The 26,108-nt window shown below is 37.0% G+C and overlaps 1 long non-coding RNA gene and 1 pseudogene across 1 annotated transcript; one reads left to right on the top strand and one right to left on the bottom strand.

Moving 5' to 3' along the window:
• The window catches only part of LOC149223853 (proline transporter 1-like), a 187,312-nt pseudogene extending 161,917 nt beyond the window's left edge, over window positions 1-25,395 (bottom strand).
• On the top strand, window positions 7,926-8,639 carry LOC149223854 (uncharacterized). The gene is made up of 2 exons (XR_016249487.1): window positions 7,926-8,046; window positions 8,137-8,639. It is a non-coding gene; the product is annotated as an uncharacterized LOC149223854 (long non-coding RNA).
• Window positions 25,396-26,108: the final 713 nt, after the last annotated feature.

Below are 26,108 nucleotides of genomic sequence, written 5' to 3'. Positions count from 1 at the left end.
TTTATTTCTGCTATTTGTTTTGAGACTAATGGCTCGGCTCCTCTGTGAGCAGGGGCTCGTCCGGTTACGGAATTTACAGCTACGGCTCGCCTATCAGGTAATGGCCCTTGTTAAACTTCCTCGTTAGCTTCTTCCCAATTCTCCGTTCTGGTTTTCGTTTGCTGTGGTTGGTGACTGACCCTTCCTTCGTTTGCCCTTATGCAGGTGGAGTTGTTCGTTGGTCCGAACACTTGGACTCCCGGTCACCCTGAACAGTATACGAGTAGCTTCACCTTGTCGTTTTAACTGTGCTTGTTTGGGTTCTTGTATGGTCTGCTTGGTTTTCGTTGGCTCTGTGCCGCTGTCTGCTGTTGGTTTCTTAGGTGCGAGGTTCTGTGGTAACCTCAGGAGATGGGCTCGAACTCTTTATTGAGGGCTTTTGTTTACAACCGTGTCAGTTCCCCATGTCTGCGAACTCGGTTGGTTTTGTAGTTATTTTGAACAAAGAATGTGAATACTGATACAGACTTTTAATGACTATGTTTTATCCTGTGAATTCTATATGAAAATAAATCTGGAACCACTCGTAGGGTTTTGTTTGCATACCTGTTAAATGTATATACGCCTGAGCGCTATGTCCGCACGACCTGTGCTAGTCGTTGTGGCTCTTCATTTGGTTATTGGGCTTCTGTTCTAGTTCAGAGTTTCTGTTCTAGTTCAGAGTCCTTAGTGAACCTGTTAACAATGTTTTTGTACCATAAAGGAAAACAAAAGAATACACAGCATTGAATTTCTTTTCACAGTATTTGAGGACACTCGTGGAATTGTATGTGCACTAAAAAATGAGTATATTTATTTCTGTTACTTATCTTCTTCACTGGCCAACCCTTATTGGGCTTATTTTTCCTCCTTTTGTATCACTGTCCTCGAACAGTTGGATAACTTCTGTTAGTTGTTTTGTTGTCAGTTACAATAGTTATTTCGTATTTGAAACTTATTCTTAACTAGCATGTTTTCCTTTGCTTGTATTTACAATAGTAATATAATTGTTCAGAAACAAATGACTCTGACTAATTACTATTGTTCCTAATTAGAGCTCATTACATTATTCTTGGCATTTTTAACAGAAAAGTAAAATAAAAAAAACAATAAATAAAAATAAAGACAGACACGTTGTCCGTCCAGTGAGTTGTGTTCTCTGTCCTTTTCAGAATCCATATCAACCTTCTTTCCGTCTTCGCCCTGTTAACCAGATGCTCCTGCATCAGGCTCCCGGGGTAAAAGAAATTCATGGCTCCGTTCCATGAGTTCCTCCACCGAATAACCAGCCTTCTGTATCTGTGCCGCGTCGAGCCATGAGCTGTCCTCCATTGGACGGTCTCTCCACTTGACGAGGTAACGCAGATATTCCTTCCTGCGTGTCTTCTTGGCTACCTGGGTGCTGAGGATCCCTTCAATCTCATGGGACTTTACCGAAGGCAATTGTTTCTTCCAAGAACTGTCTCCAAATTGGGTGTCCCGTGTTGGCTGTACCACACTATCATCCTCTGTTTGGGCATTATATGGGAACAGATCCGCCACATTGAAAATAGGTGATATGCCTATGTCAGGTGGCAGCTGAATCTCGTAAGCATTGGCTGAAAATTTACGTAGGATTTTGCAGGGACCAATTTTCTTATATTTCAGCTTATTATATGTGCCCTTAGGAAACCGTTCCCGGCGCAGATGCGCAAGGACCTCATCCCCAACATTAAAATGCACCTCTCGTCGCTTTGAGTCTGCTTGCTGTTTGTATTTCTGTACGCTGTCCTGCAACCTTAGTTTGATTTTTTCATGTAGTTCGCTCATTGCTTCTGCAAAGTCTTCCCCATCCGCGCTTCGCCGTTCCAGCTTTCCCAAATCTCGTAGTTCATGTATTCCCCGAGGATGCATGCCATACAAAATCTGAAATGGGCTAAGTCCGGTGCTACGATTGGGCGAATCGTTATAAGCGAATTCTGCCTGGGTGAGAGCTCGGTCCCATATTCGTGAATTTTCTCCATTCAAACTCCGTAATAAATTTCCCAAGCTTCTGTTCACCACTTCCGTTTGTCCATCAGTCTGCGGATGATATGCAGAGCTGAAGTTCAGTTGCGTGCCCAACTTTTTCCATAGGGTGCGCCAAAAGTGCCCTGTGAACTTTACATCCCTGTCTGAAATGATAGTTCTGGGTAGGCCATGTAATCTAACAACCTCCGTGAAAAACAGGTGTGCCACGTACGTGGCGTCACTAGTTTTCCGGCAAGGAATAAAATGAGCCATTTTTGAAAATCTATCTACCACCACCATTACTGAATCATACCCCCGTTGTGTTCTAGGCAGTCCAAGAACAAAGTCAATGCTGACCGAGTCCCATGGCCTGCTTGGAACAGGTAGTGGTGTGTAAAGTCCGGTATTCTGACTGTGTCCTTTTGACAGTTGGTAGACTTTACACCTGTTTACATATCTTTGTACATCCCTGCTCATTTTAGGCCAATAATAGAAATGTTCGAGTTGCTCCAAAGTTTTGTTGATGCCAAAATGTCCCGCTAATCCGCCGCTATGCTTTTCCCGTACAATATTCTCCCTCATTGAACAGTCCAGGATACATAATTTCCCACCTCTGAATAATAATCCTTCCTGTAAATTATAGTCTAACCACGGGCTTGCATTCCTTAATACGGGATTTTGGCAGGCTTCAAAAGCTTCCTTAAAATCCATGTCGGTTTGATACAAATCTTTCAAATGTTCGAATCCCAATACCTGTATGCTACTCTCCTGTAAGAGCAAGGCTCTTCTGCTCAAAGCATCTGCCACTTTGTTGGCTTGCCCACTTATGTGTTTTAACACGAAAGTGAAACTCTGCAAGTATTCTACCCACTTGGTGTGCTTATGGTTTAACTTGTGCTGCTGCATTACGTATTGCAATGTCGAATTATCAGAAAACAAAACGAATTCATTGCCCAGTAGGTAGTGCCTCCAATGTTTTAAGGCTTGGACCACTGCGTAAAATTCCTTGTCGTATGAGGAATATTTTTGCCGGCTTTCATTCAGTTTTTCACTGAAAAATGCCACTGGTCTGTCGTCCTGACTAAGCATAGCACCAATCGTTGTTCCACTTGCGTCACACCGAACTTGAAATTTTTTATTGAAATCAGGCAGCCTCAAGATTGGCCTCTCTGTGATCTTCCGCTTCAAAAGTTGAAAACTGTCTTCTGCCTTCTTGGTCCAACAAAAAGGCTGGCTGGCCTTTTTGATGGTCTCTAACATTGGTGCGCAGATTTCACTGAAATTTCTAATAAACTTTCGATAAAAACTTGTCAATCCGTGGAAACTACGTACCTCAAATAAGCTCTTCGGTGACGGCCAATTTATAATTGCTGCAATCTTCTCAGGGTCCATTTTCAATTCATTTTCTGCAACTACAAACCCCAAATAGACCAGCTCCTTCTGCAGGAAAGTGCATTTCTTTAAGTTTATCAGCAGTTTGTTCTGCTGTAACTTTTCTAACACTTTTCGAACATGTTGAAGATGCTCTCTTTTTGTTCTGCTGAAAATTAAAATGTCATCAAGATAAACTATCACGAACTTGCCAATAAATTCCTTTAACATCTCATTCATTAGTCTCATAAAGGTACTAGGAGCGTTGCTCAATCCAAATGGCATGACCAGCCATTCGTACAGCCCTTCATTAGTTTTGAAAGCTGTTTTCCACTCATCTCCTTCCCTGATTCTGATCTGATGATAACCACTCTTCAGATCAATCTTTGTAAAATAAGCTGCTCCACTAAGACAGTCCATCATGTCGTCCATCCTGGGTAAGGGAAATCTATATCGAATCGTAATTTTATTAATGGCCCGCGAATCTGTACACATTCGCCATTCTCCACCCTTCTTAGGTGCAAGTACTGTTGGTACTGCACACGGGCTCAAACTTTCTCTGATCAGTCCCTTATCCAACAACTCCTGCACTTGTTTACGAATTTCTTCATTGTCTTTCGGACTCATCCTATACGCTGCCTTGTTTGGCAAGCTTGCTCCCAGTATAAAGTCAATGTGATGGCTAATACTCCTCTTGGGAGGCAACTTATCAGGTAAATCGTCAACCACAATGTCTTGGAATTCTTTCAACAGCTCCTGAATTTCTACAGGCAGTTCTGTTTTTTCTGTGTTCAGCAACATCGATCTTGTCCTCCTTACAATTGCATAATTGACCTCATTTTCCTCAATCTGCTTCACAAACTGTTTCCCTCCAATTAACAATGTTTTTGTGCCACTTGGTTCCGCTGCATCCTCTTCCTTGATGGGTACAAGCATATGTTTGATCCCATCTTTCACAAATTTATAACAATTTGTCTTTCCATCGTGTGTCACCCTCCGATCATATTGCCACGGTCTCCCAAGCAGTATATGGCACACGTCCATTGGCATAATATCGCAGACCACCGTGTCGTGATATTTGCCAATGTGAAATTCTACCTCGCACTGTTCATCAACTAATAACTGGTGGCCTTTCTGTAGCCACGACACCTTGTAAGGCGTGGGGTGTTTAAGCCGCTTCAAGCCCAGCTTCTCCACCATTTCGGTGGCAACCAAATTGTCTGTACTTCTGCTGTCTATAATCAATTTACAACACTTCCCTTGTGATTTGCAAACTGTTCGAAACAGCACTTTTCGCTGGGTCTGTTCAGCCTTCTCTTTGGCTGGTTTCAACAGCACCTTGTTCAAAATTAGAGCTTCCCCCGTTTCCGCCACATTCTCTATCTCCCGGGGTTGTGCTTCAGCTTCCTCAGGCTACGCAACAAATGCTCCCCTCTGGCCAACGTGTTCAGCTTCCGGACATTCGAAGGATCTGTGCCCCGACCTGTGGCGCATGTAGCACTGGACATTAGTCCCTCTTCCATGACCATTTCCTCTTCCCCACTGATATGGCCGACCTCCTCTAGTGCTTTCTCCCTTCTCTGCTGTCCCTGAAGCTCTAAAACTGCTACCTTCTTCGCTATTTGTGGCAGTTCTCCCTCTGCCGTAGGACTATCCTCGTCCTCTGCCATTCCATCTCCCTCTCCTGTTGTTCTTCTTCCTGTTTATTTTCTCCTCAGCCTTTACAGCACTCTGAAAGGCTTCCTCAATATTTCGGGGAGAGAGAATACTGATCTCATCCAATATTTCCAATCTCAAGCCATTTACATACCTTGCTATTTTTTCTGGAGTATCGTCCGTATAACCAGCACGTAAATTTACACGGTAAAATTCTTCCATATATTCCTTTACAGTCATACCCTTCTGCCTTAAATTTTGCACTCGTCGGTAAAGCTCAACCTGGTAGTCTTTCGGCAAAAATCTGCCCTTCAGTTTTGCCACCATCCGTGGCCACCTTTTTATTGGCAACTTGTTCATTCGTCTCCTGTCCGCTTGGACACTATCCCACCATAAGGCGGCGTGCCCTTTTAATTTAGTTGCAGCAAATCTAACTCTTTTATCCTCACTGATTTCCTCATTTTCAAAATACTTGTCTAATTCGCTTATCCAATCCAGCAAGACATCTGCGGACAGACTGCCATCATAGTTGGGGATCTCCGGTTTGGGTTTGCTGCTGGCTAACAGAACTGATCGCAACAGCCTTAACTCTGGGGCTTCTTCTTCTGACCCATCTGTAACAGTTGCTGCCTCATCTTCACTGTCATCCCCAAGTTCCGGGTCTCTTCGCCTACCCGCCTCTACTGCTTCCAAGCGAGCTGTAAGGATTCTCAACTGTTCTCTCAATCCTTCGTCTGCTACTCTGCGTGCACCTCTCCCACGTCCTCATCTTTGTACTTCCATCTTCCTCTACTTTCTCAAAATGCTGCTCTGATACCACTTGATGGGGCCAACCCACGTGGTCCCGCCGTTCCAAAGCTGATGTGTAATGCACTTACGATCTGGACAGTAATGTAATTGATTTGGTAATAAATGTTGTTTGATTTTCAATCTCCTTGGGTTACGGCATGGGTACCTTGATGGTTTGCTGGGTGGACATCTTTCCCTTCTCGGGATTTTGGAAACCCGCCTCAGTTTGGGTTTTACTCCGTTCGCGCTCCTTGGGTGGTCATTGTTGCGCTGGTCTTTAGCTCTGTGAGCTCCTGGCGATTCTTTGTAACTCCTATGTTTTCTATGGTGAAATGTATGAACTCTGCCTGCCCGGTCGACGGTGTGGTGTGCGTTTGGTTGCGGTTGTGGTCTCTGCTATTCCAAGTCTTGGCCTGTATGCTATCGATTGTTTGGTGAAGCACTGGTAAGGTTTGAACTATGGTTCCGTTTGCATGTGTTTTCGCTGTCGTTGTAGTGTATATCCGGCTTTGATATTCGCCTCTGTGTATTCTGGTCACTGTCTGCTCGTATCTCACAAGGGTTTATATCTATGCGAGAGCTGTAAGGTTAATGTGGACGTGGGTTCGTCGGCTTCCAACTTCGACAGGTCATGAGGCATGCTCTGCCCGTCTCTCTGCCAACTCAACCGGTAAGCTTCCGTTCTTTGCTAGATTTTATTTCTGTTATTTGTTTTCAAACTAATGGCTCGGCTCCTCTGTGAGGAGGGGCTCGTCCGGTTATGGAATTTACAGCTACGGCTCGCCTATCAGGTAATGGCCCTTGTTAAACTTCCTCGTTAGCTTCTTCCCAATTCTCCGTTCTGGTTTTCGTTTGCTGTGGTTGGTGACTGACCCTTCCTTCGTTTGCCCTTATGCAGGTGGAGCTGTTCGTTGGTCCGAACACTTGGACTCCCGGTCACCCTGAACAGTATATGGGTAGCTTCACCTTGTCATTTTAACTGTGCTTGTTTGGGTTCTTGTATGTTCTGCTTGGTTTTTGTTGGCTCTGTGCCGCTGTCTGCTGTTGGTTTCTTAGGTGCGAGGTTTTGTGGTAACCTCAGGAGATGGGCTCGAACTCTTTATTGAGGGCTTTTGTTTACAACCGGGTCAGTTCCCCATGTCTGCGAACTCGGTTGGTTTTGTAGTTATTTTGAACAAAGAATGTGAATATTGATACAAACTTTTAATGACTATGTTCTATCCTGTGAATTCTATATGAAAATAAATCTGGAACCACTCGTAGGGTTTTGTTTGCATACCTGTTAAATGTATATACGCCTAAGCGCTATGTTCGTGCGACCTGTGCTGGTCGTTGTGGCTCTTCGTTTGGTTATTGGGCTTCTGTTCTGGTTCGGAGTCTGTAGTGAACCTGTTAACAATGTTTTTGTACCATAAAGGAAAACAAAAGAATACACAGCATTGAATTTCTTTTCACAGTATTTGAGGACACTCGTGGAATTGTATGTGCACTAAAAAATGAGTATATTTATTTCTGTTACTTATCTTCTTCACTGGCCAACCCTTATTGGGCTTATTTTTCCTCCTTTTGTATCACTGTCCTCGAACAGTTGGATAACTGTTGTTAGTTGTTTTGTTGTCAGTTACAATAGTTATTTCGTATTTGAAACTTATTCTTAACTAGCATGTTTTCCTTTGCTTGTATTTACAATAGTAATATAACTGTTCGGAAACAAATGACTCTGACTAATTACTATTGTTCCTAATTAGAGCTCATTACATTCTTCTTGGCATTTTTAACAAAAAAGTAAAATAAAAAAAAAACAATAAATAAAAATAAAGAAAGACACGCTGTCCGTCCATTGAGTTGTGTTCTCTGTCCTTTTCATAATCCATATCAACCTTCTTTCCATCTTCACCCTGTTAACCAGATGCTCCTACATCACGTATCACGTATCAGGACATCTCGGAATCATTCCACGCAGCGACAATATCTCGGAATCATTCCACACAGCGACAATGGAGATTGTGAGGCTCCAAATCCAATGGCTGTGTTCTGCCTGGGAGGTTTATCCATCCATCTTGTTGGGTCGTACGTTCCATTTGCACTCCCCTCCCTTGGCGCTATGCTCGGACTTTCCGCTTGCGGGTTGCTAGGCCCGAAGGGTTTGAGCACAGAGCGCTTGAATGGTCTCAGGAGCGGTCGAGGGTTTTCATGTCCGTCGTTTTCACATTCATGTTACAGGTATTACTTTATCCTTGGCTACACTGCTATGTCAAATTTGTTTCCTCAACACTAGATTTAGGTTGCTTCTGGTACGTTTTCTTTTTGCAGATTCGGAGGAGATGGATACGCAGTTCTCCACGGTGTTCAAAGGTGAGGCAGATTTCATGCCTGTCATGGAAGTTCAATGGGATCCGGGTAATTTCATGGCTCCCTTCCTGGTACCTCTCCTGTTTAGCCGAGAGGGTATTGTTCCTCGATTTCTGTTTGAAGTTCCGGCTTAGGTTCCTTTCCAGAAAGAGCCATTTTTGGCTTCTGCTTGGTTTAGTAAGGCTTTACAATGACAGGTCCTCCTAGCTCTTTAATGCCCGGTGGGGGTCTTTCTCCTAGAACAACTAAGAATGAAGCTCATTTCTCAAGTCAGTTCGAGGGTTTTGAAGGCTAGGGTTTTATATTAAGCTATGTATCAACCGGTTTTTACTCAGGACTTGTCCGTCATATTATGTAATTAAGAACAAAGGATTTTTAGTTAATGTTTAAGGATTGCCGACCTTTTTGGCGGATGTATTTATCTTGGTCCATGTCTAAGTGTTCGTTCTGCTTTGCTCTTTCCAGACTCGGTAATATATGTAATACATTGGTTAAGTTCCAATGATACATGGCACTACTCGTTTTATGTTCACTGTGCTATATTTTTTGTTCTTGTTCTGCAGTACAATTATCATGGAAATTTTTTATGTTCACTGTGCTATATTTTTTGTTCCTGTTCTGCAGTACAATTATCATGGAAATTTTTTACTGTGAAATCTTTTACTCCTGGATTATTATCGTTCCCATTATTTGCACAATTTTTATATTGAATTATTCAGTCAAATGTATTTTCGATAAATGTATATTTAAATAGAATGACTGCATCGGTTCGCTGTCTTGGGCTCTTGTTGCTTTTTATTACTCTCTTATGCAAGTGAAAATTCCAGGTAGGGTCAAATCTCTTGTAATACAAGAGTCCGCGTGAGCGGGAACACTGATTTTTAGTTATCATTAGGACCTCGAATTCTCAGAGGAAGGGTTTTCCTGGGTTTGTGCTTGTTAACAGAGACTTTCCTTCCACCTTGCTACACTCGCATGCTACAGTATTTCCATGTCAATTATTTTTATTGTTTTCTTAGATGACACAGGTTAGATTTCTCTGAGTTCTTAAATTCCTGCAGGCTCCTATCCACTCAGTTACCCTTAAACGAAGTTTATATCTAGTCTTATTGTTGGGTTTGCATGTGTATTTTGTACAGGCCCCTCTGAAAGGCCTCGTCACTGTCTATAACCAATGCCATCTATGCAGGTCTGTTGCGCAGAACCCTTTGTCTTTGTTGGTATTCGGACTGACTGGACCCACCGGTTCTGGTCATTATGTCCTTCACACTGCTTGTCTCACGTTGCTAAATCTGTGGTGTCCTCCAGTTAATTTTCTAAAGAGCTTCCTCATTAAGGTTTTCTCGAGGGAAGGATCCTTCATTCCTTTCATAAATTCAAGGCCCTCGTTTTCTGTTAACCACGAATAAATCCTTATAGCTCTACAGACATTACAATCTCTGATAAAATTTAAATTATGAACCTTCATAATTCTACTGTCATTGAATTCTCTGGTAGAATAAAAATTACAAAACTCTTATAATTCCACAAACAATGAATTTCTCTGATAAAACGTAAATTACAGAAGCTCTTATAATTCTACATACAATAATTTTCTCTGATAGGATATAAATTACAGAACTCTTATAATTCTATTTGACAATGAGTTTACAGCTAATTCCAAAAATTGAAGAAAGGATTCTCGCTTTAACACTCACTATTAAACAATAATACCACTTTCCTTACAGAATAAAGGTCGAAAGGTACTGCTTACCTGTGTTCCTGTTTAGAAGAACTCAACGATTTCAGTCACCTTTACCACTTCAGTTTGTTAGCCTCTTGTCCATGAGATTCTATCTCAAGACCAAATCTCCCCAAGCCTGCTTGCAAGACTACAGTTTTCAGCGAGACTTTTTCACTGAGTGCTAATGCTAATGCTATTTGGTTATCACCAAACTTAGCATTATTTTTCCTCCCTTGTCATCTATTTCTACAACACGGTTTTTCCCCTCCCCCACCTTTTCTTGGAGTGTTGTTCTTCTGTTAGGGGAAAACAGTTAGGGTTTTTCCTTCCTTTTTTTCTTAACTGGCAACTGCCTTTTTCCCACTTCTCTATGAGAAGTTACAATCTGTTATATTCAGTAATTCTCTAACTTCAGAAACTAACAATATTATTAACCAAACACTACAATAAAAATAACAATATTATCCAATTTTTCTTATAATGGTAAAAAAAAATATTTACAACTTTTCTAGAGACATTACAGGAAGGATATCCCTAAACGTTGTAATAATACTCCATAATAGAAATTTAGGAGTATTCTTGACCATCAAGAAGCTTAGACATTGCTTCTAGTGTTTTACATTTGATTCTTGAATAATCGTGCATTAGTATATTAATTTAAATTAACGTTGCAACTCTAGTAGAAAATATAGAAATAAAATTAGAATCCCCTTTCCGCAAAACTCATTCAAAAAACAAATCAATTATCTTTGTAGTTCAACTGCTAATCAGTGCTTTGGTGGGATGTTGTAACAAAATTACTGATAACCCCATATGCGTTAGTTTCATAACTAATATTATTTAACATGCAATTTGAGAAAGCTCAAAACCTATATCCTTGGATTTAAGTTCATGCAAGATACTTAACATTCGGGATTTGGAACAATAAAATTTCTTCAAATACACTCAAAATGTTATTTATTTATTTGTTATTTAATATTGTTTTTATGTTTTTTTTATTGGTTTATCTTTTCCATAATTTTAAAATATGTTTTTCAAAATTAATTCATAATTTTTTAATTTATTTTAATAATTTTGGATTTTTGAATTTGAAATATTTGTATACTTATCCTAATTGCATAAAAAATATTCTTTACATTTCTTAAATTAATTTTCCTTATTTTTCTCTGATTAAATATCTTAAATTTAAATATTTGTTTGGAAAAAAAAATTTAAAACTCAAAAACGTTTTGGGAATTTGAAAATTTATTTAAATATTTGTTTGGAAAAAAAAATTTAAAACTCAAAAAAGTTTTGGGAATTTGAAAATTTATTGCAAGCTTCAAGTGAATATAAAATTAAAATTTAGTGGTATTACTAAATATGTTTTATTACCTTGATGGTGGGTGAGCGCGGGGTATGATAGGTGTTTCAAGACATGAATTTGAGACAGATGATGCAATTAGATGGGCGGTCAAACAATCTCGCCAAGTGGCTTTGTCAAGATAGACCTTTCTAGAAGAAACTTCATGATATATTTCTGTAGGATGGTGTTTGCGGATTCATCCAACGACGTGGTATGGGAGGTAAGTTGAGCGACATTACTGGGAGTATGCTTGTTGAGCTTGTTAGTGCAATCCTATGAGGTAGTGGTAAGGGTAGGCATACTTGTAGAGATTCTCCTACGTGCGTGAAGTCTTGGGTGGTTTGTGACTATGGGGAGAGAGAAGAGGAGGCTACTATGAGGTACTGGTAAGGGTGGGCATACTTGTAGAGATTCTCCTACGTGCGTGAAGTCTTGGGTGGTTTGTGACTCTGGGGAGAGAAGAGGAGGCTATATGTTGGAGGGAAGATAGGGATGAGAGAAGTTGGGGGTGGTTTCTTTGTGGCAGACACAGGAATTTGGCAAATGCGCGTTGGCCCGTTTGGTATAATCCAATGGAGTTTGTTCTTATACTTGCAGTTTGGTTATTTGGTCCCTATTGTCTATGGGCTGTGACCTGCTTGGGCCTTGGTTTGTCTAGGCTTTGGTCAGTGGGGCAAGGGTTGTTGCACTAGTTCAATATTTAGTTTTCAGTGGTTGGAGAAATAAATTTGTGTTGGTTCATCTTTCATGTATTAGGTCGCTTTCCCCTTTGCGAAAAAAGATGTCTTTTGGTTACGGGCTTAGCGCAGTGGGTGTGTGGACGGCCATTGTGACCTTCTACCTGGTGAGTTTTCTTCAACAGTTGGAGGCATTGAGCATAATGACTAAAATTCAAGGTTGGGTCGCTCCTGGAAACTCTAGTGCTTTGGTTTTGAGTTGGCTATGCAGTGACAACACGAGAGGGTGTGGAGACAGGTGGGCCCTCCAGGCTAGCATGGGGGTAGAGTAGATTGTACAGAAAGCATGAACAAGGATGCGGTCGAGGGGGAAATTGAAAATGGTGAATTCACCCAAGCCCATGCCTAGCCGTTAGGCCAAGTGGACCAGTTAGTCACCATCTTTGTTGCAGAGCAGTTGCAAGGCGTTTCAGAGACCCTTGATGTTATGCGCCAACAACGCTACAAGGATCGTAATGAAATAATTTTCTTGATCAATGATGTTTAATTCAACCAAGATGACATCATATACGGATTAATCTCCATTCTTCATAGCCAACGTCATTCTAGCGAGAAATTGAACGCCATTGAATCTAGATTGGCTCATATCGATTTTCATATTCACAAATACAGTGGCACTCCAAGGGCTCTGCGAGTTGGTCATGTTCCTCGCTCCCCTACTTTACAAGCTTTCTATTGGTTGTATTTTAGTTCTGTTAGTGTTTTGGGTTGTTTGGCTATTTTGTCTATGGCATGCATGTAAAAAGTGGCAACTCCTTCTTTGTATTGGTATAATTCTCCTCGCTAACAAATTCGATCATCTCGATTGTAATTAGGGTCTTTATGAAGAATTAATGCAATTATCTTGACTGACAAAAAAATTACTTTTTAGTATTATTAAATAAAAGTGTAAATAATTTTATTTAATTATTAAAAAAAACTACAACTTAATATTAAAGCAAATATTAAGTTGTAGTTTTTTTTAATAAGTGCAAATATTAAGTGCATGTTGATACTATTCTACCAGCACATAAGTCGAAGGGTCGTGGCAACACATCTTGTGAAAACATTATTACACACCATGTAGATCTCAATGAATGATGTTAGGTTACAACATGCATCATGATTGATAGATAATATTGGAGTACATGGGATGTTAATGCATTTGGTACAAGGTATGGTTTTCTAAAAGGAATTGAAGGGAATACATACCATGCTACAAGGAAAGCATATCACCTCATGATCTCATATAAGGTACATCCATAATTGGAAGCTATGGGTGGGCATGCAGATTAATTTTGTCATCATGAAGCAAGGAACTCATTTGTTCTATATGATATTTGGCTTAGCCCTAGGACATTTCCATCGGGATGACGCCATTAAGACATCATCTAGTCACTTGGATTCTCATCTTCCCAAGTTGCGAGAATGAGAAAGGTCATCCACAATTTATCTTCATGACATATTTCCTAAAGGTTCTCGGTAATATTGACACCATCTATAGAGAAATTATGAGATATAAATATCTCAACCGAGTTATTTCCTTTGACTTGGGGATTTTTCTAAGCCACACTCATTTTGGACTTTTTTTTTGTTAGATCCGGTGAGAATGAGAACACATTGAAGGGGAAATATTTCTAAAGGATATTTGATCTCCATAGCAAGACGCTTCTAATAGGAAGTGATGTCGGGAGGCTTCAACATGCTTTAGAGAATGGATTTTTTTATAGGAGGTCGAAAATACTATTAGTTCATAACTCGGTTTTCTTGAAAGGGTGGCAAAGTCTATCTCAGATCTTCCTCCAATTCTTTTCTTCCTCCAAATCTCTCTTCATTGAAGTCTCACGCTTGTGTCAAGTATGACTAATTTGGGCACTTCGAGACCACCAAGAAGCAAAACCTATCTAGTGAGGTAGATACTTTTCTCATTCTTCCACAACCAAAGTCTTATTTGATGCCACACTTGTCTACTCCTCCAAGATAATGGCAAACATCACCAGTAGCTTCAAGTGGCTTTTGGTGAACATCTCTAACCCGCTCTCTCAGTTGAATAGTAACATGCCTCATCAACGAGCTCGAGCATAATGAGGTGTTGTGTATTACTAGAATATGTAAATCTAGGCCGCAAGTCGAGACCAAGAGTTCAAAAACTTGACACATTGATCTCACCACTTATCTAGTTCAAGAGGAAATTATTCAGGCATAATGTGAATTACCAAATGAAAGATGCAATCTTATATATGCTGAAGTCCTAGCGAATATGGAAACTGGGTTCTTGATGGAAATCACACTAGAGGTCGCTACAACTAATACATGTACATCATGGACATTTATGGACACCTAAAATTTCTTCTTGGTAGAGTTCTTTTTGACAAAAATGAGATTAAAGAAGACATTCTCCTAACCCTAAACTAGAGATAGATGCAGATGATAGTAATGAATTAAAGGCTTGAGTGCATGGAGAACCAATTAGGCATCCCCAAATCCTAGCTACACTCCAGAAAGAAACAATAATCTCATTCTTATTGAAGCCACAAATTATCACATGTCTCCCAAATGGTCTCATAGAATTTTAGTTTTCTCTTCTTTATGTTCCAATTTACAAGTTTTATGTTTCGAAATAGGCCCAAAGAACTGAGATCTAATGTTATCTTTTTCATTATCATGAGTTTTTTTTTGACATACATGGCTTTTGGAATACTATAACAATTGAAAATTTGTATATGGTTTAGTCAACCCAGTCACAAACCAAAATAAATTTTGAAATAGAAATAGAAATCATTTACCTTACCAAAAAATATTTAAACTTTCTCTTTATATATATATATATATATTAATTTTACAAACATGGTAATATATATAATTTAATTTTACAAACATGGTTATATATATATATTTTAGAAATATTTATTATCTTTCAAATTTCAATACTTTTTAAGATATATTTATATAATTATTCATAAAAAATAATAAAATTTTAATTTTAAAAATATAAATAAATTTTAAAATTAATATTTTATTAATAAAAATAAAATAACTACAATATAATATATCAACATAGCACTATATAAATTGGTTTCTAAATTATTTAAAATAAAATCTAAAATATATCACTATCTTATGTAATTTAAATAATTTTTTAATATATAATATTGTCACTCTAATGCGATGTTTCTTACAAATTTCCATCAAACATTTATTCATTTTAAAACTCTCTTAGAATCTCACATAACATACATATTCCTATGTATTTTATTTTAATTTTTCCATATTTTATGTCATTTTTGTTTTTATCATTGATTTTTTAAATTAAATTGATTAGGCTTTCGAGAGTCCATAATTTTAAATTTTATTAAGCATTAAGAAGAAGATATTACAGGGACATGTTTCAATTTGTAGGTGAATTTTGAAGTTTAATTTCACGATGGTATTAGCTTCCAAGGTCATTAGTTAAAACAAGTTGTAATTTAATTTCAAAAATAAATGTCCACATTATAAGTTAATTTTAACGTCCCTTTAAAACCATATGTTAATATGTCAATATTATGATTTTACTATACGTTAATAGGTCAATATTATGATTTTAGACGCATTTTAATTTTAAAATTATAATTTTTATTTCTTCAAAATAAATAGTTTTAAGAACATTATTTTTTTTTTTCAAATTTTTACTTATAAATTGAGGGATTATTACAAAATTTTCTGGTTTTAACTTTACCATTAATTGTATTGCTTTTAAAATATAGATGTAAAAATATTCAGAAAACTAGAAAATTCTTGCTTCCTCCACTCCTCTTCATAGGTATTTTTATAGACGTCAACTCTCAACCAATTTTATATGACGATTAATCATATTAATAAGTGCCTTCCACATTAATATCATCTTTTTAGAGCTGAATAATTCTACATCGATCCCATCACTATATCCATCAAAGAATTATAACAGTAGAAATAACATACTAAAACAGTCAGGTGCGGAGGTAATGGACTTCAATCGAAAACCTTGGTAGGAAAATGTTGAATACAGCACCTTCATGAGACTAAGAATCGTGCTCTCAATTTGTTGAGACTAAGCATTGTGCTCCCAATTTGATCTAGGTTTCAGATATTTGTATATGTATATCTCCAAGACCTAAATGGTGAATTAGATTTCAGATATTTGTATATGTGTATCTCCCAGACCTAAATGGTGAATTAGATAGCAAAGAAAATGGATAGTGTGTTGTGTTAAATAGAGAGATTATACTTAGTCAGAAGAACCTGATACTTATTGTGTTGGGAATTGGATAATCTAACACTCCTCATTAATGGCGGTGTAGAAGTATAATTCAACGCTTACTGTGTGTTTCGTGGCATGTGCTTAACATGAGCGATGTGTCCGTTTACTAACACATGCGGGTTTTGGTGTAACAGGAATAGTGACTTGTTTTGGGAATTGGATAATCCAATGCTCCCCGTTAATAGCGGTGTAGAAATATAATTCAACGCAAAATAATTCAATGCTCCCAATGTGTTTCGTGACATGTGCTTAACATTAGAGATGTGTCAATCGTGACTCCAACATATTGATGGAGTGAATAGTGGTTGCAGAAGCGACCATAGCGATCTTATGGTTAAGGGAAAAACCATGATAATCATAGAGTAAGGGATGCCAAAGAAAAAGCGCAATGGATCTATAAAATTTTGAAAATTCAGGAATGTTCAGGGAGGGGGAATATGATAGTTGCACCATTCAAGAGTCTACGTATCAAACATCACCTATTTAAGCACGGCACAAGCTTCCAGACCTTCATGTCATTTCACAGGAAGCAATCATGGTAATGGCAATTATGTCATGTCGTTTAGTGGACTAGGGTTGCCACCAGCTGAAGGATGGAATCGCACTAATCAAATACCTAATGACAAATCATTAGTCCCAAGGAAGTCATTCCAAGCAAATTTATAGGTCTTACCTACCTCTAATGATGTATTGAGCCGGCAAAACAAAACTACATAATGCATAGCCTCCATTTTGTCGATATAGATCGATCGTCATAGGACAAACATTCAGCATTGTGATAAAAGGATGAAGTAATTCTTTGGCAATGATTTGATTGGGTAGAAAAAACATGGTGACGATTCTGTACCAGCTTTTTGATATCTACATTTAGAAAAATCCAAAGGGAAGTAGTCAGGATGGATATGCACCATCCTTTCGCTATCACTGGTGAACAACTAAATAAAGCTATCACCGGAAGCAGCGACGTGCATCTATAGTTGTTTTGATACTGTTAAGATAGCCCGCTAGACTAGCGCGTTACCTAGGCTTCTGTAATATGTGTTCAAATGCAAGCTTTAAAAGGGACATGGTTGTTGTTATTAGCTTTTAGTATGTGTTCAGATAATTTCATTTGAGCGATGCAGTCAGGTGAACCACATGAACCCTTGATCAGCCAATCTAATTGGCAACTCTAGGATGGTTGTTGGATTCAAATTTCACTAGAGTGACTATTGTGGTTGTTCGGAGTGAATGAGCGAAGTTCATTTTCTATTTGTGCTGTTGGGTTAATGTGTTAGGTCATAAGGATGTCTACACAAAGCCTAACCTCGCCTGTGCGTCATCGCCAATCATGGTATCAAAATGTTACTAATTTGTTGTTAATATTGTTTATTTTCATGTTGGAAGAGTTAGATTAGAAGACTTAAAGATTCCTCTTGAGGCGAGAATTGAAGTAACAATATTACAAAACAAAACAATGTTAATCTTAACTTTAAGAGTATTGAGAGTTGATAATAAATTAATTTTAATTTAGTAGTTAAAGAAGGTTGTTTTCGATCACTTATTTTTTTTACATTTACATTAATAAGTTAAAAACATATTTAAAACATGCAAGTTGTATTTGTTAGATATTCTACAGTTGACCAACGGATCTAAGGCGTAACTGTCATGTGCATCTAACTATTATAGTTTTTTGAGTTTTTGGTTAGAATTCTACTGGTATACATTTAGTGTTTTAAACCATTCTTAAATTACAAATTTAAGAAACGTGTCAGATTCTGAAAGGAAATTTGCACCCAATAAGATTCTTATAGGGGAAATGTTAAAGGAAATACTCATGTTAAAATTTTGGTATTTTATGGCTCCGCATTCAGAATTAGAATCATGTTAAAGGAAATACTTTATGCACTCTTTCACATAATAAATAGTAACATTTAGAATTAGAATGCAAAAATTCTTGATTAGGAAATCTTGGACAAATTTGACTGTTTTGGTTTTCTGTAAAGATTTTGTTGGATAAAAAAACATGCTCACGTCAAATGTTGGCATTATGATCTATTGTTATTCGTGAAAGGAAGGCCTATAATTACATCAATTATAAATTGTTATTAATTGGATTTGCTTGCAAATAATTCCAATAATGCTGAAATGAACATTAGTTCATTTACTAATGAATATCCAATGTAATGACAATAGGTTGAAATCCATATTGGTTCAATTTTTATTTTATTATTTTGAAGTTATATTTAATTATGGAGGCTCACAAGAAATTTTATATAAATATATATAAATAATATTTCAAATTTGCAGTTTGTTTGCAAATTGTTTAGAGCCCATTTTGTAATTAATTTAAGAATTAGTCTTAAATAAATTATGGGACAGTTAGACTAAGGAATGTAAATTTGATTTTAATTTTATTTATCTTGTGAGCAAAATAGCTTGTTTGCTGGTCAATTTTTGTTGTTTTATAAACTTAAGGACGGAGCCTGAAGTCAAGCCAGCTAGCCTTCGAACTGCATTTGCTAAGCAAGTGCAAAGTAGATCAACGCTGCTTCAGTCAATCTCCGGGTTAAGTTTATAAATTGAACAATCAATTTGTAGTCATTTTCGGTAATGCTGACTGCTTTAAACCTTAATTTTGATTTTGCTGGAAAAATATTACAGTTATATGGAGTTTATTAAAATGTCATTTTGACTTACTCCTTTCAGTAAACATTATTTTTCTCTCTGGTTAAGTTTTGTTTATGCAGCAAAATAATGTCTAGTGATCCATATAATTTTAATTAATTAGAGAATAGCCACAACATCTTTAATTAAATAAAATTATATATTTTGTTTGATAAGATCACATAAAGTTTATTTAGACATTAAATTGCAATTAATTACACTGAATATAATAAATTTTATCCCACAGGAATCTTTATTATATTTATGTAATTAATTAGGATAAAATTTCATAACCTACCCACAGGAGTTATGAATTAATAAGTTTTATCATAAAGTTTTATTGAATCTGTTTGAATTAAAAATTTAGCCCACAGGCAATTTTTATGTCATTTGATTCAATTCTTTTTAGCATGATTTACACTGAATATAATAAATTTTATCCCACAGGAATCTTTATTATATTTATGTAATTAATTAGGATAAAATTTCATAACCTATCCACAGGAGTTATGAATTAATAAGTTTTATCATAAAGTTTTATTGAATCTGTTTGAATTAAAAATTTAGCCCACAGGCAATTTTTATGTCATTTGATTCAATTCTTTTTAGCATGATTTACATTGGTAAAACATGAAAAAATATTAAGCCTCAATTTTAACATAAGCATGTGATTCTTTATTTTGATGCAGTAGTACAACCTGCAAATTTCTCTGAAATTCGCTGTGACATTCCCGAACTTAAGGGAGATAACTACAAGATTTGGAAGGAGAGGATTCTCCTTCATCTAGGGTGGATGGACATAGATTATGCTATCAGGAAAGATGAACCATCGGCACTCTCTAATACCAGCACTGCAGCGGACATCACACTTTATGAACGATGGGAGCGATCCAATCGTCTAAGCATGATGTTCATTAAGACCAAAATTTCAGCTGGTATTCGAGGTTCCGTTGATCAGCATAATAAGGTCCGAGACTTGTTGAAGGCCATTGATGAACAATTTGTCTCTTCAGACAAGGCACTAGCAAGCACCCTAATCATGAAGTTCTCATCCCTAAGGCTCACCAGTGTGAAAGGTGTGCGCGAGCACATCATGTAGATGAGGGACACTGTGGCTCAATTGAAGAAACTCGAGGTTGAAATATCGGAGTCCTTCCTAGTGCACTACATCCTGAACACCCTTCCACACCAATATGGACCTTTCAAAATCTCATACAACACACATAAGGATAAATGGTCAATTAATGAACTCATGACCATGTGTGTTCATGAGGAAGAGAGACTGGTGATGGAACTGGGAGAGAGTGCAATGCTGGCAACGCGTGGAAAGGGCAAATCTCAAGCCAATCGGAAAGGGAAAGGTAAAGTACCTCCCCAAGCCGATATCAAGAAGGTTTCCAATTGTTTTTTCTGTAAGAAGAAGGGACACATGAAGAAGGAATGCGCCAAATTTCAGAAATGGCTTGCAGACAAAGGGTTTGCAAAACCTAAGGAAGCCAGTGGGAAGTGAGCAAAGCATCTTATCAGGAAACAAGATGGGCTCGCATGTGGAAGCTATAGGAACATGTTATTTAACTTTAAGTAGTGGCTTTGTTTTGGAGTTAGAAAAGACCTTTTATGTTTCAAGTTTTTCTAGAAACTTGATCTCAGTTTCAAGGCTTGTACCTTTTTGGATATTCCTTAAACTTTTCAGAAAAATCTTTCAGTCTATTCTATAAATCTGATTATGTTGGGAATGGTATTTTGTCTAATGGTCTTTACTGCATTAATTTACAAAACAATGTCACATATGATTCAATGCATATTCACACTGGCACTAAAAGATGATGGTTATTAACACTTCTTCATTAATAACACTTCTTCATTAATGATTGATAACACTTCTTCATTAATAACACATCTTCATTGATTCCCCTCTAGTGATGGTGAGCAATTGGTTTGCAAGCTCAAGAATTCATTATATGGTTTAAAACAAGCCTCCCGCCAATGGTATTTGAAATTCCATGATGTAATTTCTTCTTTTGGTTTTGTAGAAAACATTATGGATCAATGTATATACCTGAAGGTTAGTGGGAGTAAAATTTGTTTTCTTGTTTTATATGTGGATGACCTTTTGCTAGCAACCAATGATAAGGGTTTGCTACATGAGGTGAAACAATTCCTCTCTAAAAATCTTGATATGAAGGATATGGGTGAGACATCTTATGTCATTGGCATTAAGATCCATAGAGACAGATTTCGAGGCATCTTGGGTCTGTCCCAGGAAACCTATATTAATAAAATTTTAGAGATATTTCGGATGAAGGATTGTTCACCAAGTGTAGCTCCCATATTGAAGGGTGATAGGTTCAATTTGAACCAATGCCCGAAGAACGACTTTGAAAGGGAATAAATGAAGAACATTCCATATGCTTCTGCTGTCGGAAGCCTAATGTATGCTCAAGTCTGCACAAGACCTGACATTGCATTTATTGTGGGAATGTTGGGACGATATCAGAGTGATCCAGGTTTAGACCACTGGAGAGCTGCAAATAAAGTTATGAGGTACCTTCAAGGAACCAAAGACTACATGCTTATGTATAGACGGACGGACAACTTGGAAGTAATTGGCTACTCAGATTCTGACTTGGCTGGATGTGTTGATTCACGTAAATCAACATTAGGTTACATTTTTATGTTGGCCGGTGGAGCTGTATCATGGAGGAGTGCCAAGCAGACCTTGACTGCCACTTCCATTATGGAAGCCGAGTTCGTCTCCTGTTTTGAGGCTACTTTACATGGTGTATGGCTTAGGAATTTCATTTCTGGGCTTAGAATTATGGATTCTATATCTAAGCCATTGAGAATATATTGTGATAATTCAGCTGCTGTTTTTATGGCTAAAAAAGTGGGAGTCGAAATAAACACATCGACATTAAGTATTTAGCTATAAGGGAACGTGTTAAAGAAAAGAAAGTGGTCATTGAGCATGTTAGCACTGAGTTAATGATCGTTGATCCCTTGACTAAGGGCATGCCACCGTTTAAATTCAAGGATCATGTATTGAATATGGGACTTGGTTCCATTATGAAGTTTTTCATTGTATGGACAATGTTATTTTGATGAAATTCTTAATTATTGTGATGTTTTTTCTCATATTTATGTGCACCTTAAGTTGATTTGAGAAAATTCATTTAAGAAGGACCAAGAATAAACATAAGGTTTATTGATTAAGAAATTGTTGCCACATAAATTATAATAAGAATAAATACATAGTAATACATGGAAGATAATACTCATCATTAGAGGACTTATCGCCATGATTCATGTATTTATTACTTAATAAAGATTATCAATGGTTTTTGAGACATTAAGTTTGGAAGTATGGACCAAGTGGGAGAATGTTAGCTCCATTAAGTTTTGCACAAATTGCTGCCTACAATTATGGAGTTGCAGTTTTTCCTTAACTTATGGAAACCAACTGCAGTAGTTTCCTTAAGTTAAGAAAAGGCAACTGCAATTACTAATTTTGTAATTAGGAGCTACTATAGTGGTCCATCACTTTGATTCGAGTTCTCTGCCTTGACTTGTGGACATCTAACACATAGCTATTAGAAGCTTGATGGAAGCTTCACTATAGGTTCATCTGTTTGGTCCCCAAGCTCCTCTCTCAACCCCCTTCAGTTTTACACCATCTAGCTGAGATAGCAGAGCTTGGAAGTGCCTTCAGAATTCTTGTGTCCTTTTCTTTTTGCTTGGATTGAAGCTGGAGTGCTGAAGAAGAAGCTTGTGGACTGTGGCCTCCATCAGAACATCACCAATGGCTGGAGGTAACTCGTATCCCTGGGCATTAAGATTTAATGATTCTTTGAGTTTATTCCGCATGAAGAATCGTTGTTGAAACTGTAGAATATCTAACAGTATTTACACTACTTTATCTATAATAGTGATTATCTTTCTCCTTTATATTAACAATACTATACTTATTTCCGAGTGTCCCTTTGATTTGAGAAGCTACTAAGAATTTTAAAGGATTTCCGGTATCATTTATCCTCGTTAGATTCCTATCACTTATCCTTGTTAGAATGGGTATGTCAGTAAACATTCATAAGGCAAAGGCTATAATTATCAAATCCAAAATGATCATTACTGTTCATCTTTTATGCATGGAATTAAAAATTTAAAGAAAGTCAATTCCTACAATATCTATGCATGGAATTAAAAATTTAAAGAAAGTCAATTCATACAATATCTAGGAGTCTGGTTTTTCACAAGTTTTAGTAGAACTATCAATTATCAATAAACACATTTCTAGTTGTAGGAAAAGAAGGAAAAAAACTTCTCTTTGAAACTTTATCATTCCTATTATCTTATATGAATATGAAATTTGAAATTGCACTCTCTTAAAAAACACCTTAAAAAATTGAACAAATATAAAAATGCCTTTATATTTATGATCTTAAAACTAAAATAAATACAAGCTAAATTATATTGCTCATAAAAACTTGTTTCCCCACTAAAAACATAAATATGACTATGTGTTTAATATATAAAAATAAAATATAGAAAATGTAATACTAGAGACTTCCTAAGATAGATTGCGGCAAACTTTAATCAAAGTCATCTGAGATTTGAGTGTCGGTATAAAGATTCTAAGTCTTTAGATCGTTGGAAAATAATGGTGGGTGTGTAAGAAGAAATTATTTTAAGATAAAAAAAAATAGATAATAACAAAATGTTAATATTATAGTATTAATACTTATACTCTAATTTTAAGGCCATAATTGAGTAAAACATCAAACTAGTGCCTTATACCATATTCTTTGTAAGAAGGGAAACCTTTTTAGCAACATTTTGATTACAAAAGCTTATAAAGGTGTACATGGCTTATGTCACCATCTTTAAGAGAAAATACATGTTCATTATTGAAGTTATAAAAGTGAAAAGTAAAACAATAAACAAGAAGTAATTAACCCTAATGTAAAATTGAAAAGTAATTGTTTAAAAAAACACATGAAAACAATTAACCCCTATTGTAACATTGAAAAGTAATTCTTTTTCATAAATAATTCAAAGAAAAAAATTCCCCAAAATTATCATTCAAATAGTCCCATTTCCTCCCGGCCAACCTTCTCACACAGTTCCATGTGCTTTGATTGTTTTTTTTTTTTTTTTGAAAAATTGAAGTTTTGGGTTCTTTAAAAGTAACCAAAACTTTTAAAGGAAAATTTCAATGGGTTTATAGTTTAGAGGGTTGGATAGAGATTTTTCTTTTTCACTGGGATTTAATTCCCAAAAATAACATGTTGATTTTTTGTGATGATGTTTGAAAGGTAGATAACCTTTAGTGAACAAGATCTTCATTTTCTTGTGGGTATATTTTAGAACATCTTTACCTTTTTCTAAATCTTAAATTTCTTAAATTACCAATCCCTCTAAATTAATCATGACAAGTTATCAATTTCTCTAAATTAAATTAAATTAAAAAAAAAAGAGGAGAAAAGATTTATATGGACAAAGTTGATAACATCAGAATGGATTTCACTGGGCCATGTCCTTGTCATGGCTATGTCAAACAAAAGTGCCATGTCCTTGTCATGGCTATGTCAAACAAAAGTCAGTAATGTCCGTTTTATAAAATTGAATGTATATCTATATTTTTAATTTTTAAAATATTTATTTCATTGTAATGTAGTTGATGATGAGATCAATCACTGTTATATCTACGAAATATTTGTATTAAGCAGATTCACTAGAAAGGATCACTTCCTTGTGGTTCAGGTATAAAGCACAGGATCACTTCTTTATGGTTCTCAGCTATAAAACAAAGGATCACTTCCGAATCGTTCAATTATAAAACTTGACAAAAGAGTGTTGAGAGAATTGAATCTGCTACCTTTATACAAAAAGTCAACTAATTAAAACTAAATTCAATTATTTTGAATATAATTATTATTAATTAATGAAAAATATAACTAATAAAATTTAATTAAAATTTTCAATATATTTTAAGTATCATTTTATCAATTTTGTTTTTCAAAATTTGATAGCTAAAGAAAGTTACAATCTATCCACAAACACCCCCATATAATTAATAAACAACGACGACAGTTCAGACTACCGTACAATCTGGCCACACACCCCAATATACTTAATAAACGACTGTTCCAATCTACCGTTAATCTGGACACACAGCCTCCCATATGATTAATAAACAACGACAGTTCCAGTCGACTGTAAGCAACGGAACATACCTTTACGCTTAGCTAAGTATTCGAATTTCAAGTCGTATTACCAGTCAAATTTGACACTTACCGTAACTCTCTCAAAGTACGATACTCTAATTTTTTCCCAAGTTACGATACTCTAATTATCGGCACCAAAATGCTATACATACGGCGAGGTCTCGGTATCGAATGTGTCGTCTGCCTCCAGTTTCATGGAGTCATGCAAGAAGATGATTTGCATAAAGAGATATCGAGGCCGCCGCTATCGATCCGACGGTGCCTCCGATCCATCCCAAGGGAACCATCATAATTCTGGAGTATCCCAGTACAAATGCACTATTCAATGCCGTTACCAGAGCATGTAAACATTACACGCTAGTAACTAGGATCCCCAGGGTGGAAATTACGGATTCTATAGAGGTGCGGTGATTCTTCCAACACCCCTCCTCAAACGCAACTTGGGGGAATCGAACCTGGGTCCAAGCTCTGATACCATGTGGAGGTTTGCCGTTACACCAAAACCCGCAGGTATTGGAGCTTGGACCCAGGTTCGATTCCCCAAGTTGCAAGTTGCGTTTGAGGGGGGGTGTTGGAAGAATCACCGCACCTCTATAGAATCAGTAATTTCCACCCTGAGGATCCTAGTTACTGGCTTGTAATGTTTACCAACACCTGCGGGTTTTGGTGTAACGGCAAACCTCCACATGGTATCAGAGCTTGGACCCAGGTTCGATTCCCCCAAGTTGCGTTTGAGGGGGGGTGTTGGAAGAATCACCGCACCTCTATAGAATCCGTAATTTCCACCCTGGGGATCCTAGTTACTGGCTTGTAATGTTTACCAACACCTGCGGGTATTGGTAAACATTACAAGCCAGTAACTAGGATCCCCAGGGTGGAAATTACGGATTCTATAGAGGTGCGGTGATTCTTCCAACAAAGCAAACCCTGCTTGGTACCATGCATCTGTAGCAACCTCAATATTCAATTCCTTTCAGTTGAAGTGTAAAATATGGAATCC

Source organism: Pinus tabuliformis, chromosome Q (assembly GCF_031772625.1).
Source record: "Pinus tabuliformis cultivar Carrire ecotype Pingquan chromosome Q, CPIR1, whole genome shotgun sequence".
Lineage (NCBI taxonomy): Eukaryota > Viridiplantae > Streptophyta > Pinopsida > Pinales > Pinaceae > Pinus > Pinus tabuliformis.
This window is presented reverse-complemented; position numbering and strand designations above follow the sequence as displayed.